General features: G+C 52.5%; 1 protein-coding gene across 6 annotated transcripts in view; it reads right to left on the minus strand.

Annotated features, from left to right (window-relative positions):
- Positions 1–13673, minus strand: part of LOC138803654 (beta-citrylglutamate synthase B) — a 46786-nt gene extending 33113 nt beyond the window's left edge. For 5 of the 6 annotated variants that reach the window (XR_011364999.1, XM_069987704.1, XM_069987706.1 and 2 more), the window contains exon 1: positions 2686–2995. The gene's annotated coding sequence lies outside the window, so the exon portion shown is untranslated. Of the gene's footprint in view, positions 1–2685; positions 2996–13589 lie in introns of those variants that run through there. The other variant, XM_069987703.1, reaches the window with a different exon arrangement.
- Between the last annotated feature and the right edge of the window lie 341 nt (positions 13674–14014).

The raw sequence follows: 14014 nt of genomic DNA on the forward strand, positions 1-14014 counted from the left end.
TCAAGTCCTGGTACTGGCATATGCACATACAGATGCAACACATGCACACACACAGTTTGTCCCTGTATACACCCAAAATTTATGCCTGAGCCTCAGTATGTATTGGATCAATGATCAGAGAAAATTAAGAATGCCCATTCAGGGCTGGAAATGTGGTTTAGTGACAGAGTGCTTGCCTAGCATGCATGAAGCCCTGGGTTCGATTCCTCAGGTCCACATACACAGAAAAAAGCTAGAAGTGGTGCTGTGGTTTACGGGGTAGAGGGGCAGCCTTGGGCCAAAGCAGCTCAGGGACAGCGCCCAGGCCCTGAGTTCAAGCCCCAGGAACTGGCCAAAAAAAAAAAAGAATGCTCAATTCAGTGTGTTTCTTTCCCACACTGCTGAGAAACGGGTGAAGATTTCTGAGCTTTTTCCAGTATCCTCTTCTGGAGAGAAAGAAGCTGAATGGAAGGGGAAGAGCGAGAATCACCAGACTCTTCACTCCTAGATGCAGCTACTGAACTAAATATATCCACAGGGACTGAAAGATGGGAAAAAATGAAAAAGTTATCTCCACTATAAACCAAGATAAATAGAATCACAGCTTGCAAACAATGGACAAAAGGTTACACACACCCCTTTACAGCAGAAAGGAGGCCAGAGGAACGGGACTCTTCACTGAGGGAAGGATTCTAACTTGGTGATGGAGAGGAGAGGAGGTAAGCAAAGAAGAGGGGTGGGGATCGGTGGCTCCCGCCTGTAATCCTAGCTACTCAGGAGGCTGAGATCTGAGGATCCAGGTAGAAAGCCTGCCAGAATTTGAAAGTCCATTTGACTTTTATCTCCAATGAACCTGGGGTGGGGGGAGGGGAAAGCTGGAAGTGGAGGTGTGGCTCAAGTGGTAGAGCACCAGTCTTGGGTAGAAAAAGCTAAGGGCCAGTACCTAGTCCCTGAGTTCAAGACTCAGTAACATCAGGGAGGGGAAAAAGAAAAACAGGGAGAAAGAGAAAACAAACATTAACAGCCATGTAGCCTAAATTAAATCAATGCCAAGAAGCCATGAAAGAAAGAAATTCATAGCAATAAGACAGAAACAAGATTACTTCAAGAACAAACCCGTCCTTCTTCCTTAACAAATAACAGACTGTAACTACTTAGTTTATTCCAATAGTTCCAACAACTCCTTTCCTAATAGTTACTACGACACTTGAAAAAATGCAAAGATACCTACAAATATTCCTCACCATCGCCAGGATTAGAATTGCAATGTTTTATTCCAAATGAGTATCTTATGGGAAAGTAGTTTTTTGTTTTGGGTTTTTTTTTTTTGGCGGGGGGAGACAATCCATTTGTTTGTGATAAACTGTGTTAAAGAAAGAACAAAAGAAATGACCTTTGGTTACCCGATATTTCCAAAGGGGGGGGGACAGAGAGAGGGAAACGCTTTAAATATCACTGAAATTTTAATGGTTATAGTAAATAATTAAGTACGTCCTCCCCCCCCAAAAAAATGAATAAATAAAAAGTCAAGCGAGTAAAATTTTAAAAAAAGGGAGGGGGAAATGGATGTTATTTTCGTGTCTCTCAAGCTGGGGTACTTCCCACAGATGTGAGGCGTTCAAAGGGAACTCCACAAAGACGTGGGGCTGGTTGTGTGTGTGTGTCTGTCTTTGTATGTGTGTCTGTGTGTATCTGTGTGTGTGTGTCTGCCTGTGTGTGTCTGTCTGTCTTTGTATGTGTATCTGTGTGTGTCTGTGTCTGTGTGTCTGTGTCTGCTTGTGTGTCTGTATCTGTGTGTCTGTCTTTGTATGTGTGTCTGTGTCTGTCTGTCTGTGTGTGTCTGTGTGTGTGTCTGTATCTGTCTGTGTCTGTGTCTGTCTGTCTTTGTATGTGTATCTGTGTCTGTCTGTCTGTGTGTGTCTGTATCTGTCTGTGTGTCTGTCTGTCTTTGTATGTGTATCAGTGTCTGTCTGTGTGTGTCTGTATCTGTCTGTGTGTCTGTCTGTGTGTGTGTGTCTGTCTGTCTGTGTCCTAAGGACTCACTGACAGGTAACGATCCAGAGGAAGAATTCTCCCATTCTAGTTGGAAAGCGATCCGCCAGCGGGACACACAGCCCGGTATTATCTGTATTTGGGGGGAAACACAGACACGGGGGTGGGGGGACATGCTGGGGCTGCACATGGGAGGTGGGGGGGGGGCTGGGCAGCGGGTGGGCGCTGCACCCCGTTGTCTGGCATTGGGGGTGAAGATGCCCACAGCATGATCCAAAGGGGGGGGGAGGGTTTAAAAAAAAAATCACCATTTTAATTCAAAAGAAACGGGGGGAACCCCGCGGGCGCCCCTCTTTCCACCCACGAGGCTGTCAAAGGAGCAAAGGGAGGGAGGCGGGGGGGGGGGGGACGGTGGGAAGCGTGGGGTGCGGGGAGGGGGTGCGGGGAGGGGGTGCGGGGAGGGGGTGCGGGGAGGGGGTGCGGGCCCCCCCCACTCCCCGCGATCCCGGGGCGCCCACCCCACCGCGGGAGGGGGGGGGTCGGCGTCCGGGGAGGGGGGGAGGACGCGGATCGGGGGGCAGGGAAGGGGTCCCGGGGGTCCCCCGCCCCGCCCCGCCCCGCCCTCCGGCCTCGCCGGCCCGGCCCGCGCCGCTGTCACCGCGGCCCCCGGCCCCGCCGCCCGCCGCCCCGGCCCCGCCGGGCCCCGTCGCTCACCTGGGGGGGGCGGCGGCCGCGGGGAAGCGCGGGCCGCGGGTGCGGGCGGCGGCGGCGGGGCGGGCGGGAGCGGTCGGGCGCCGGGAGCCGCCTCCTTTCTCCGCCGCCGGCGGCCCCGCCAGGCCGCGCGTCCTCCACGGCCTCCCGGCCTCGCGGAGGGAGCGGGGGGCGCCGGCTCCCTCACACACTCCCCCCTCACACACTCACACACACGCGTCCACACACTCACGTTCACACACGCACACACGCGCGCGCGCGCTGCCGCCCGGCCGCTCCTCGCTCCCTCACACGCTCCGGCGCGCGCGCGCTCCCTCCCCCGCGCGCGTGCGCGCCGCCGCCGCCGCGCCCGCGCTGTCGCTCAGTCACACACGCCACGCTCGCTCGCGCGCGTGCGCGCTCTCACACACACACCCCCCCCACACACACACACACACAGCGCGCGACGCCGCTCCGCGCGCTCCCTCCCACCGCGGCGGCGGCGCGCGCGCGACCCCCGCCTCCACGCCCGCGCGCGCTCCGACGCCTGGGCGCGCGCGCACGCGCACTGCCCCGCCCTCGGCCCTCCCGACACGCCCACCCGGCGGGCGCGCGTGGTCCCAGGCGAGGCTGGTTGGTTGGTTGGAGTGGGAGGGAGGACCAAGAGGCGGGGTCGGGGAAACGAGGTCGGGTGATTGGTTGGTTGGTGGGGACAGGGGGCGGGGACGAGGGCGGGGCGCGGCCGCGGGGCGGACCGGACACCTGCGTGGCGCGGACCCCCGCCCTCCCGGATCCCCGCCGAGCCTGCGTCCACGCGTGCCCCCGCGCGTGCCCGCACGCGTGCATCCGCCCAGCCCTGCGCCCGCGCGTGCGCGCGTCGCTGCCTGCATCCCTGCCTGCATCCTTCCATCCATCCTTCCATCCGTGCAGGCGCGCGCTGGGAGGCGCGGGCACGCGCGCGCGCGCCACGAGGACGCGCTTGTCCACCCGCCCCAAACCGTCCTCGCTGAGAAGGGGAAACCGGTGTGGGGGGGGCGGGGGGGGCGATCGGGAAGAGCCCTGCCTTCCGTTGTGCCCTCCCCGCCCCCACCGCAGCCCCTGCGGTCGGCCCTGGGGGGGGGGGTGGCGGGGAGACCCCGGCCTGGGCCCCGCACCCCCGCACCCCACCCCGGGAGTGCCGATCCCCATCCCGATCCGCCGCAGCCCAGACAATCCAGGCCTTTGTCTGGGATGGCGAGTTCGAGGCCCGCCTGGGTGACACCGGTTAGGACCTGGTGGCCCAGATTGCTGGACGGTCCAGCACTGCCAAGCCCAGCTGGAGCTGAGCGACCCAAGGAGGTTGAGATGTGAGGGTGGCAAGTTCGAAGCCAGCCTGGGCAGAAAAGGCCATGCGACTCTTTTTAATCCCCGCGTTTAAACCACCAAAAAGCAAAGGGCCCGAAGGCTCTGAGACTGTAAACTTGGTAAGTTGCAGGCAAAGCGGAAGCCTTGGATGGGGTGGAGGGCCCGGTGCAGTGGGGTCAGTGAGCAAGCTCCAGTTCCAGGCTCCCCCCAAAAAGCAAAAGCAAAGCAAGGCGGTTGGGTGCCGTGCCATTCCCACGGACACTGGGGCTTGAACTCAGGGCCTTGCTCTCTGGCTTGGCTTTTTTTCCTGCTCAAGCCTGGCGCCCTCCCGCTTGAGCCACGGCCCCACTCCCGGTTTTTGCTGATTCGTTGATGTTGAGCCTCATAGACTTTCCTGCCCAGGCTGGCTTTGAACCAACGGCGATCCCCAAAGCTCAGCCTAGAAATAAAACCATGTCCTGACTAGTTTTGTTCCCTAAGGGTAATATAACCCGATGGAGGAATTGAGCCCCAGGGGGTCAGGAAAGAGATTTGGAAGGCTGAGACTCAGATCCTGTCCGCTGACATTAAAGGAGTCACATAAGAGACCAACAGTATCTTGCTGACCCAAGAAAAACAATCTCTCTACTCTGGCCATTACAAACCCAAAGCACTTCACACACACACACACACACACACACACACACACACACACACACACACACACACACACACACACACACACACACACACACACACACAGAGCTTCTGGAGAGATGGAGACATAAAAATACAGTTTCTAGAAGTCTCCAGGAATATTCATCATGGACTAACCACTAATCAGAGCTGCAAACCTCAATAAGAGTTTGAAGTTTGGGGGCTGGGAAGGTGGCTCAGTGGTAGAGCGCTTGCCTTGCATGCCTGAGGCCCTGGGTTCGATTCCTCAGCACCACATAAGCAAAAAGAAAAAAGCCAGAAGTGGCGCTGTGGCTCAAGTGGTAGAGCACCAGCCTTGAGCTGAAGAGCTGAGGGACAGCGCCCAGGCCCAGAGTTCAGGCCCAACCAGACCCAAAAAACAAAAAGCATTTGAGGTTTTAAGAAATCCAGTCCTTTCTTGACACCCATTCTCCTGTGTACATTCATAAACCTGTCTACTGCTCTGTCCTTGAATTCTTTGGTGGACAAGATGGAGAACTTTCTGGTCTCCTGGATCAAGTGAGTCTAATTTAGTAACCGATCTAGGATGAGCCCAGCTGGATTTGAACTTGCTTAGATTGGGTCAATAGTTTCCAGCACCTGTGGGATCTAAGTTAACCTCCTTGTCTCCTATTCTGTTCAATTGTTTAAATAAAAACAAGTGTCCCTGGGCACCAGTGGCTCCCACCTGTCATCCTACCTACTCAGGAGGCTGGGATCTGAGGATCGCTGTTCAAAGCCAGGCAGGAAAGTCCATGAGACTCTTATCTCCAATGAACCACTAGAAAACCCGAAGTGGAGCTGTGATCATCATCCCTGTTAATAAATTCCTTTGAATCCAAAAGAGATCAAATTCCAGCACCTTTCTTGCAACATCAAAACCTGGGAATGCTTAAGTACTAGATATAAAAAAAATGACAGACCCCATTTGTATGTAATGTTAAGATTACTTAACAGTAGCTAATGTATGACAGATACCATGTAAAGATGCGTTCTGAGCTGAGCACCAGTGGCTCACGCCTGTAATCCTAGCTACTCAAAAGGCTGAGTTCTGAGGATCTCAGTTCAAAGCCAGCCTGGGCAGGAAAGTCTGTGAGACTCTGATCACCCATGAACCACCCGAAAACCAGAAGTGGTGCTGTGGCTCAAAGTGGTAGAGCATCAAGCCTTGAGCTCAGGGACAGCGCCCAGGCCCTGAGTTCAAGCCCCAGGACTGGCAAAAAACAAAAGTCTCACAGACTTTCCTGCCCAGGCTGGCTTTGAACCACAATCCTCAGATCTCAGCCTCCTGAGTAGCTGGGATGACAGGCGTGAGCCACCAGCGTCTGGCTGCATGTACAGGTTTTTATGTGATAGGTTTTGGCAAATAAGAGGCAGGGGGGTAAACATTATCTAGATGCTTCTTGATAGCCCAGGGACAGGGTCAGATTTAAATGTTTGGTTGGGGGAAGCTTCCTGATGTTTCTGGAAGAAATTGCAGGCAAATGGAAACAGAGGGAGAGGTCCAACAAGAAGACCCAGGATGAGCAGGAACGGGGGGGGGGGTCCCACAAATGGTAGGAGCCACAGGAAGACAGAGCTGATTGTGGTGTTAGACAGGCAGACTGTGATTGTAATCGATCCCCGAGTGCTAGCCCACAGAGTCCCGGTGTGGATGGAGAGGGGCTTGTAATAGTAAGAGATGTAACCAGACCTTGTGCCTAGTCCCATCCCTGCCCTCATCCTCAATAGGACAAAACAGCTATCGATTGGGATAGCCTGGCAATGGCACTGGAAGGGTTGCAGCTTTTTACCTTTCTTTTTGGTGGGTCATTGGCAGTAAGAGTCTCTTAGTCTTTTCTGCCTGAGCTGGCTTCGAACCTTGATCCTCTGATCTGAACCTCCTAAGCAGCCGGAATTACAGGCGTGAGCCACCAGCGTTGGACTCATGGAGAGGTTTGTGGTTGGTTGGTTGAATTTCTAGCTTAGAGATCCATTTTTAAAAAGTCCTTTTTTAAAAAGTGCTTTCCCTAGACCTCATCTGTCCCAACTGTTTTCTGTCTGAGTTTCAAGGTGGAAATTTGATCAAAATGGAAAGATTTGACACAGGGGAAAAAAAGACAAGAAAATGGTGAAGAAGAATGTAATCTCTTAGAATTCCGAATGGTTATCAGTTTCAAAAAACAAAATAGTGTGGGGTTTTTTTGTTTTGTTTTGTTTTTACCAAGTATCTAATGCTGGTGACAGGGAAATTCTTGCAGCTGGAGACAAGGTGGAGAGCATTTAAGAATAAGACTTTCACCAGCGAATCACAAGAAGCCAAGCTGTAAATCTAGCTGCCTGCCTGCGCCAGCCGGCTAAAACCAGCCTGAAATACAATGATCTCTTTAGAACAGCTAAACACGGGCCTAGCCTCCCACCACCCCCCCCCCATCCATGTCTCCCAACCCTGGTCTCAACTCCACTTCTACACACTGAACTTGACCTCTTCACTAAGACTGCTGATAGGGAACACAAAGAAATCTCCGGGTTGGGGAAACAAAGGATCTTTTTGTCTTGTTTTGTGCTCCTCAGGGCCTGGGCGCTGTCCCTGAGCTTCTTGTGCTCAAGGCTGGTGCTCTACCACTTGAGCCACAGCGCCACTCACTTCTGGCTTTTTCGGAGTAGTTTGCTGGAGATGAATCTCCTGGACATTTGGGTGGCTCATCGTTGCTATTCAGGAGGCTAAGATCTGAGGATCGCAGTTCGAGGCCAGCCCTGGCAGGGAAGTCTGTGAGACTCTGATCTCTAATGAACCACCGAAAATTCGGAAATGGAAGTGTAGTTCAAGTATTAGAGTACCACCAGCCTTGACCGAAATGAGCCAAGAGGAGAGTTCAAGCCATGAGTTCAAGTCCCAATATCTTCACACACACACACACACACACACACACACACACACGACTATGAAATTGATCGAAGCTTTTCAAGTTGTTCTTAAGTTGAAGTTGCTCTTTTTGTTTGATTTTTGTCAGTCGTGGGGCTTGAACTCTGGGCCTGGGTGCTGTCCCTCAGCTCTTCAGCTCAAGGCAAGGGCTCTAGCACTTGAGCCACAGCGCCACTTCTGATTGTCTGAGTGGTTTATTGGAGATCAGAGTCTCACGGATTTTCCTGCTTGGGCTGGCCTTGAACCTCGATCCTCAGATCTCAGCCTCCTGAGGAGCTGGGATTATAGGTGTGAGCTCGGGCGCCCAGCTCCTTCTGCTTTTTACAAAGGGGCTCTCTGACTTCCTGAGCCAAAGAGAGTTTAGCAGAAAAACAGGTTGGTGGGGAACTCGGTGCGTAAAGCCTTTTAACTAAAAGCAGGCCATCACCCTACAAGTCTCAGCTGGCGGAGAAATATGTGATCACCCGGGGAATGGGGGGGGAGGGTAGGAGAAGTGGGGAGCCCCTTTGAAAGCAGAAGGTAGGGGCAAAGCTGCATCCTCCCCTCTGCTTCGCCCAAACCTGATCCTCATCCTGCGTTCCTGTGCCCCGCCCCCCCCCCCCCAGAAAGACACCCTGAAAGCAAGGGAGGAGAAAGATGACACCCCAGAAACACTAAGACAGAGAAGGATGAGGGAAGACATAAAAGACACAATTCACAAGATGCAAAGAAAAAAGTAAAAATAGAAGCCGGGGCCAGTGGCTCCCGCCTGTCAGCCCAGCGACTCAGGAGGCTGAGCTCAGAGGATCAAGGTTCGAAGCCAGCCTGGGCAGGAAAGTCCGTGAGACTCTGATCTCCAATAAAGGACTCAAAAAAGCCAGAAGTGGAGCTGTGGCTCAAGGGGTAGAGCGCTAGACTTGAACAGAAAAGCTCAGGGAGTGTGCCCAGGCCCTGAGTTCAAGTCCCATGACTGATAAAGGAAAGAGAGAGAGAGAAAAAAAAAAAAAGGAGGGAGGGAGGGAGGGAAGAAGGGAGGAAGGGAGGAAGGAAGGAAGGAAGGAAGGAAAGAAGGAAGGCAGGCAGGCAGGCTGGGTCCAATAGCTCACACCTATAATCCCTGCTACTCAGAGTTGCTTGGCTCAAGAATAGAGCACCAGGGGCTGGGAAGGTGGCTCTGTGGTAGAGCGCTTGCCTTGCATGCTTAAGGCCCTGGGTTCGATTCCTCAGCACCACATAAGAAAAAAGCCGGAAGTGGCGCTGTGGCTCAAGTGGTAGAGTGCTAGCCTTGAGCTGAAGAGCTGAGGGACAGCGCCCAGGCCCAGAGTTCAGGCTCCATGACCGGACCCAAAAAAAAAAAAAAAAAAAAAAAGAATAGAGCACCAGCCTTGAGCAAACAAAGCTAAGCCAAAGCATGAGGCCCTGAGTTCAAGCCCCAGTACACACACACACACACACACACACACACACACACGAGTATAGAGAAGAAAATAAGCATCCTGGCTGACTCAAATATGTCGCTCCCGATCTACATTGTACCCACTGATTTGATCATAACAGCCATTTTTGGAATGTGGAGATCGGGTATTGGCCAGCACACCAGCTTTTAAGATGAATCAAGCAGCTGAGCACCCAGGCCCTGAGTTCAAGCCCCAGTACTGACATGAATGAATGAATGGATGGATGGATGGTTTCCTCCAATAACTACTAATGCTCTTCTCTGAATAACTGGTAAGGTTTTAAGCCATGAACGCGCGTGTGTGTGTGTGTGTGTGTGTGTGTGTGTGTGTGTGTGTGTGTGTGTGTGTGTGTGTGTATGCAACCCCTGGGACTTGAACTCAGGGCCTAGACACTATCCCTCAGCTTTTTGGTGGTTCATTGGAGATCAGAGTCGCACAAACTTTCCTGCCCAGGCTGGCTTTGAACCATGATCCTCAAATCTCAGCCTCCTGAGTAGCTGGGATGACAGGTGTAAGCCACTGGTGCCCAGCTAAACCATATTAATAACCATATTTAAATGATTTAAACATTTTGGTCTAACCAAACTTTGCCTGCCATATATATTTCTAGAGCTATTTCTAGACATTTCGACCACTTTGAGCCACAGCGCCACTTCCAGTTTTCTGGTGGTTCATGAGAGATCAGAGTCCCACAGATTTTCCTGCCCAGGCTGGCCTCAAACCACGATCCTCAGATCTCAGCCTCCTGAGCAGCTGGGATGACAGGCGGGAGCCACCAGCGCCCAGCTTGAAGTTTCTAGTGCTCTTTTCTTTTCTCTTTTTCTCATTCCTCCCGCTTTAAATTCTCCTCCCCCCCCTCCCTTTGCACCAGATTCCCCGTGTACCCCCCCACCCCCCCATTTGCTTCTGGTATTTTCTTCCACACTCTGACTTCGCTGAGGCTCGGCTTTCTTCGCCTGCCCTGAAATGATCAAAGCAGGAAAGAGAAGAATTTGGCCAGGACTCAGATCACACATTCCACACCACCACACACAAGGCAAAACCCCGAAGACATCAGCATTTGCAACCATCCAGGGCTGCTCCCAGACCATCAGCAGCGCGCACAGACCCAGCATCTGAAAGGAGACACACAGACTTTTCCTTCCCTCACCGGGTGACTTGGCTCTATCAACCTGACAGAATGCAGGCCCCAGGTTGCAGGCGGGTCCCCAGTGCCCTAACTTGGGTCTACGGAGGGAAATTTTGGCGCGGAAGAGTTGCAACGTTGCCAGCAAAAAGCTGGGCCGGAGGCGTGACTCAGGTGGGAGAGCGCCAAGGTGGGTGTTCAGTGTTTCGCAAAATGCAAGTGGGACAGGGCCAGGCTTGAGCTGGGAAAGTGCAGAGATGGCGCTCAGGCCCTGAGTTCAAGCTCTGGGACCAGAGCAGCCGGAAATGGCGCAGTGGCTCAAGTGGTAGAGCACCAGCCTTGAGCAAAAGAAGCTCGGAGACAACGCCCAGGCCCTGAGTTCAAGCCCCAGGACTGGAAAATAAATAAATAAATGAGTAAATAAATAAAGCTACTTTTTTTTCTCGTCAGTTGTGGGTCTCGAACTCAGGGCCTGGGCGCTGTCCCTCAGCTCTTCAGCTCCAGGCGGGCGCTCTACCACTTGAGCCACAGCGCCACTTCTGGTTTTCTGGTGGTTCATTGGAGATCAGAGTCTCACGAATTTTCCTGCCCGGGCTGGCTTTGAACTGTGATCTTCAGAGCTCAGCCTCTTGATCTTGTTTTTATTTTTTTTTTAATGTCACAAAGATCATCAGTGAATAACTGATCTCAAAGTTCAATCTTGGCTCTACTCTGATCAGCTGACATTTGGTTAAAGGAGCATGCCAAAAGAAACGTCTAGAATAAGCCAGGCACTGGTGGCTCACACCAGCCATCCTTGCTGCTCACGGGAAAAGCTCCTGGTTCAAAGCCAGCCCAGGATGAAAAGTCACTGAGACTCCTATGGCTCTACATAACCAACAACAACAACAAAAAGCCAGAAGTGGGGCTGTGGTCCAAGTGGTAGAGCACCAACCTTGAGGAAACAAACCTCAGGAACAGTGCTCAGGCCCTGAGTTCAAGCCCCAGGACCAGCACAAAAACAAAACAAGCAAAGCTTGTAATCCTAGCTACTCAGAAAGCAAAATGCTGGGGCTGGGCAGGTGGCTCAGTGGTAGAGTGCTCGCCTCGCATGCATGAAGCCCTGGGTTCGATTCCTCAGTACCACAGACACAGAAAAAGCCGGAAGCGATGCTGTGGCTCAAGTGGTAGAGTGCTAACCTGAAGCAAAAGAAGCTCAGGGACAGAGCCCAGGCCCTGAGTTCAAATCCCAGGACTGGCAAAAAGAAAAAGAAAAAAGAAAGCAAAAAGCTGAGGATGCAGCCTTGTGGCACGGCCCTGGGTTCAAATCTCAGCCCTGAAAAAAGAAACAGGAAGATAGATAACGGCAAATGGTTAAAGAAAACGTATTGCCAGGAGCCAGTGACTCACGCCCAGCATCCCAGCGCCTCAGGAGGCTGAGATCTGGGGGTTGTGGTTCAAACCCAGCCTGGGCAGGAAAGTCTGTGAGACTCTGATCTCCATAGAAGCAGCAAAAAGCCACAGGTAGAGGTGTGGTTCAAGAGGCAGAGCACCAGCCGCCCTGAGTAAAAAAGCTAAGGGACAGCATCCAGGCCCTGAGTTCAAACCCCAGGACTGGTGTGTGTGCGCGCGCACACACACACACACACACACACACACACACACACACACACATCTAGAATAGAGAGTAGGATAGCATATATAATCCTCAACATCTACAACAAACAAAATGGATTGGCTCATGCACTTGTATGTAAACCTCAAAACACTGCAACTCCTAGAAAGCCAAGCCTGGTCACACCTGCCTATAATCCCAGCCCTCAGGAGGCAGGAAGGAGCCTCACAGAGCTGGCACCAACCTGAATATTAGGAAACTCCTGTCTCAACAACAACCAACCACACAAGTAAGGAGCCAGTGGCTCACGCCTGTAGTCCCAGCTACTCAAGAGGCTGAGATCTGAGAAATCACAGTTCAAAGCCAGCACCAGGAAGAAACGTCGGAGAGACTCTTGTCTCCAATAAACCAGCAAAATGCTGGACTTGGAGGTGTGACTCAAGTGGTAGGGCACCAACTATGATCAGAAAGCTGAGAGTTCAAGTCCCTGAGTTCAAACCCTGGTACCAGTACCAAAAAATAAAAAAATTGTAGGGACTGGGAATGTGGCCTAATGGTAGAGCGCTCACCTAGCATGCATGAAGCCCTGGGTTCGATTCCTCAGGACCACAGACACAGAAAAAGCCAGAAGTGGCGCTGTGGCTCAAGTGGTAGAGCGCCAGCCTTGTATGAAAAATCTAGAGGTGAGACAGAGCCAAACCCTAAACTCAACCACGCCTGCCCTGCTACAAGAAAAGGCCAGCTCAGGCATAAAGTGAGCCTTCTCTTGAAAATAACCAAAAGAAAGAGAAAGACAAAGAAACAAGAAAGAAAAAATAAAGAACCTGAGTTGGAGGCGAGATTCAGCGGGCAAGCAAAAGTGTCAGATACTGAATTCTTTCTTCAGAGTCCTTGTCTCCAGCAAAGAAAGAGAATAATGAGTGTAAAAAAGGCTGGTGGCGTGGTTCAAGTAGTAGAGGGCCTGCTTAGCAAGTCCCAGTGTCTTGAGTTCAAATCCCAGTCAGGAAAAGATCTACCAAGAATTAGAAACTGGCTGGAGGAACAGAAGTTACTTATCGCCCTCTGCTGTTCGTCTTTGAGAACTACAGCCTTCTCTTCACACAGGAATTCCAAGATCTGTTGGTTTTTGTTTGTTTGGTCGGTCATGGGGCTTGAACTCAGGGCCTGGGCGCTGTCCCTCAGCTCTTCAGCTCCAGGCTGGTGCTCTACCACTTGAGCCACAGCGCCACTTCCGGCTTTTTGCTGGTGGTTCACTGGAGATAAGAGTCTCACGGACTTTCCTGCCTGGGCTGGCTTTGAACTGAGATCCTCAGATCTCAGCCTCCTGAGTAGCTAGGATGACAGGTATGAGCCACCAGCGCCCAGCTTGTTTGGTTGTTTTTTGTTTTGTTTTGTGCTGATCTTGGGGCTTGAACTCAGGGCCTGGGTGCTGTCTCTGAGCTTATTTTACTCAAGGCTGGTGCTCTACCTCTTAAGCCACAGCTCCACTTCTGGCTTTTTGTTGGTTAATTGGAAATAAAGAGTCTCTCAGCTTTGTCTGCCTCGGGCTGGCTTTGAACCATGATCCTCAGATCTCAGCCTCCTGAGTAGCCGGGATTACAGGCGTGAGCTACTGGCCTCTGACCAGAGCACTCTGATATATACGACAGGCAGATTTTTAAGTTATTTTTGCTTGTGCAGCCACCAAACCTCTGACTCCAAGTGGATGTCTTAAAATCCAGCACCAATGCCCTAGATCTGAGAGATCTAGAACTCAGTCCCCTCCTCCCCTTCCCTTCCCACCTCAGCCCCAAGTTCAAGTCTCCTTCCAGTACTCAAAGAAAGAAAGACTAAATAGAAATGGCTTACTGGTTTAGTTGAGCAAAGACAACCAGGTAGATGGCCCAGAGCCGATGTCACAGTCTTAGGTCTCAGTGTCTGCGACCCTGGAGCTGAGGTCCTGTCCCCCTGCCAGCCACCAACCCTCCACAATCCCCAAGCTCTATAAGAACTTCACCTAGCAGCTCAGTGGGCGGGGCTGAAGTTCTAGCCCCACCAATCACAGCCCGGCCTGGCTGGCCAGGCCCGCCCCTTGGAGCAGCTCATTAGCATAGGCTCAGGTGCTGATTCCTTTAGGCAACTCGTTCCCAGCTGGAAACAGGAAATCCCAGCATGCCTCAGGAGTTGTGCAGAGAAGAAGAAACACCACAAACAGTGTCTGGGCCTGGGGCTTCCAGCTCCTCCAGAGGCTGAGCTCTGAGGATCAGGGTTCGAAGCCAGCACCAGCAGGAAAA

This window comes from Dipodomys merriami, unplaced genomic scaffold (assembly GCF_024711535.1).
Source record: "Dipodomys merriami isolate MVZ:Mamm:240054 unplaced genomic scaffold, mDipMer1.0.p SCAF_345, whole genome shotgun sequence".
Classification (NCBI taxonomy): domain Eukaryota; kingdom Metazoa; phylum Chordata; class Mammalia; order Rodentia; family Heteromyidae; genus Dipodomys; species Dipodomys merriami.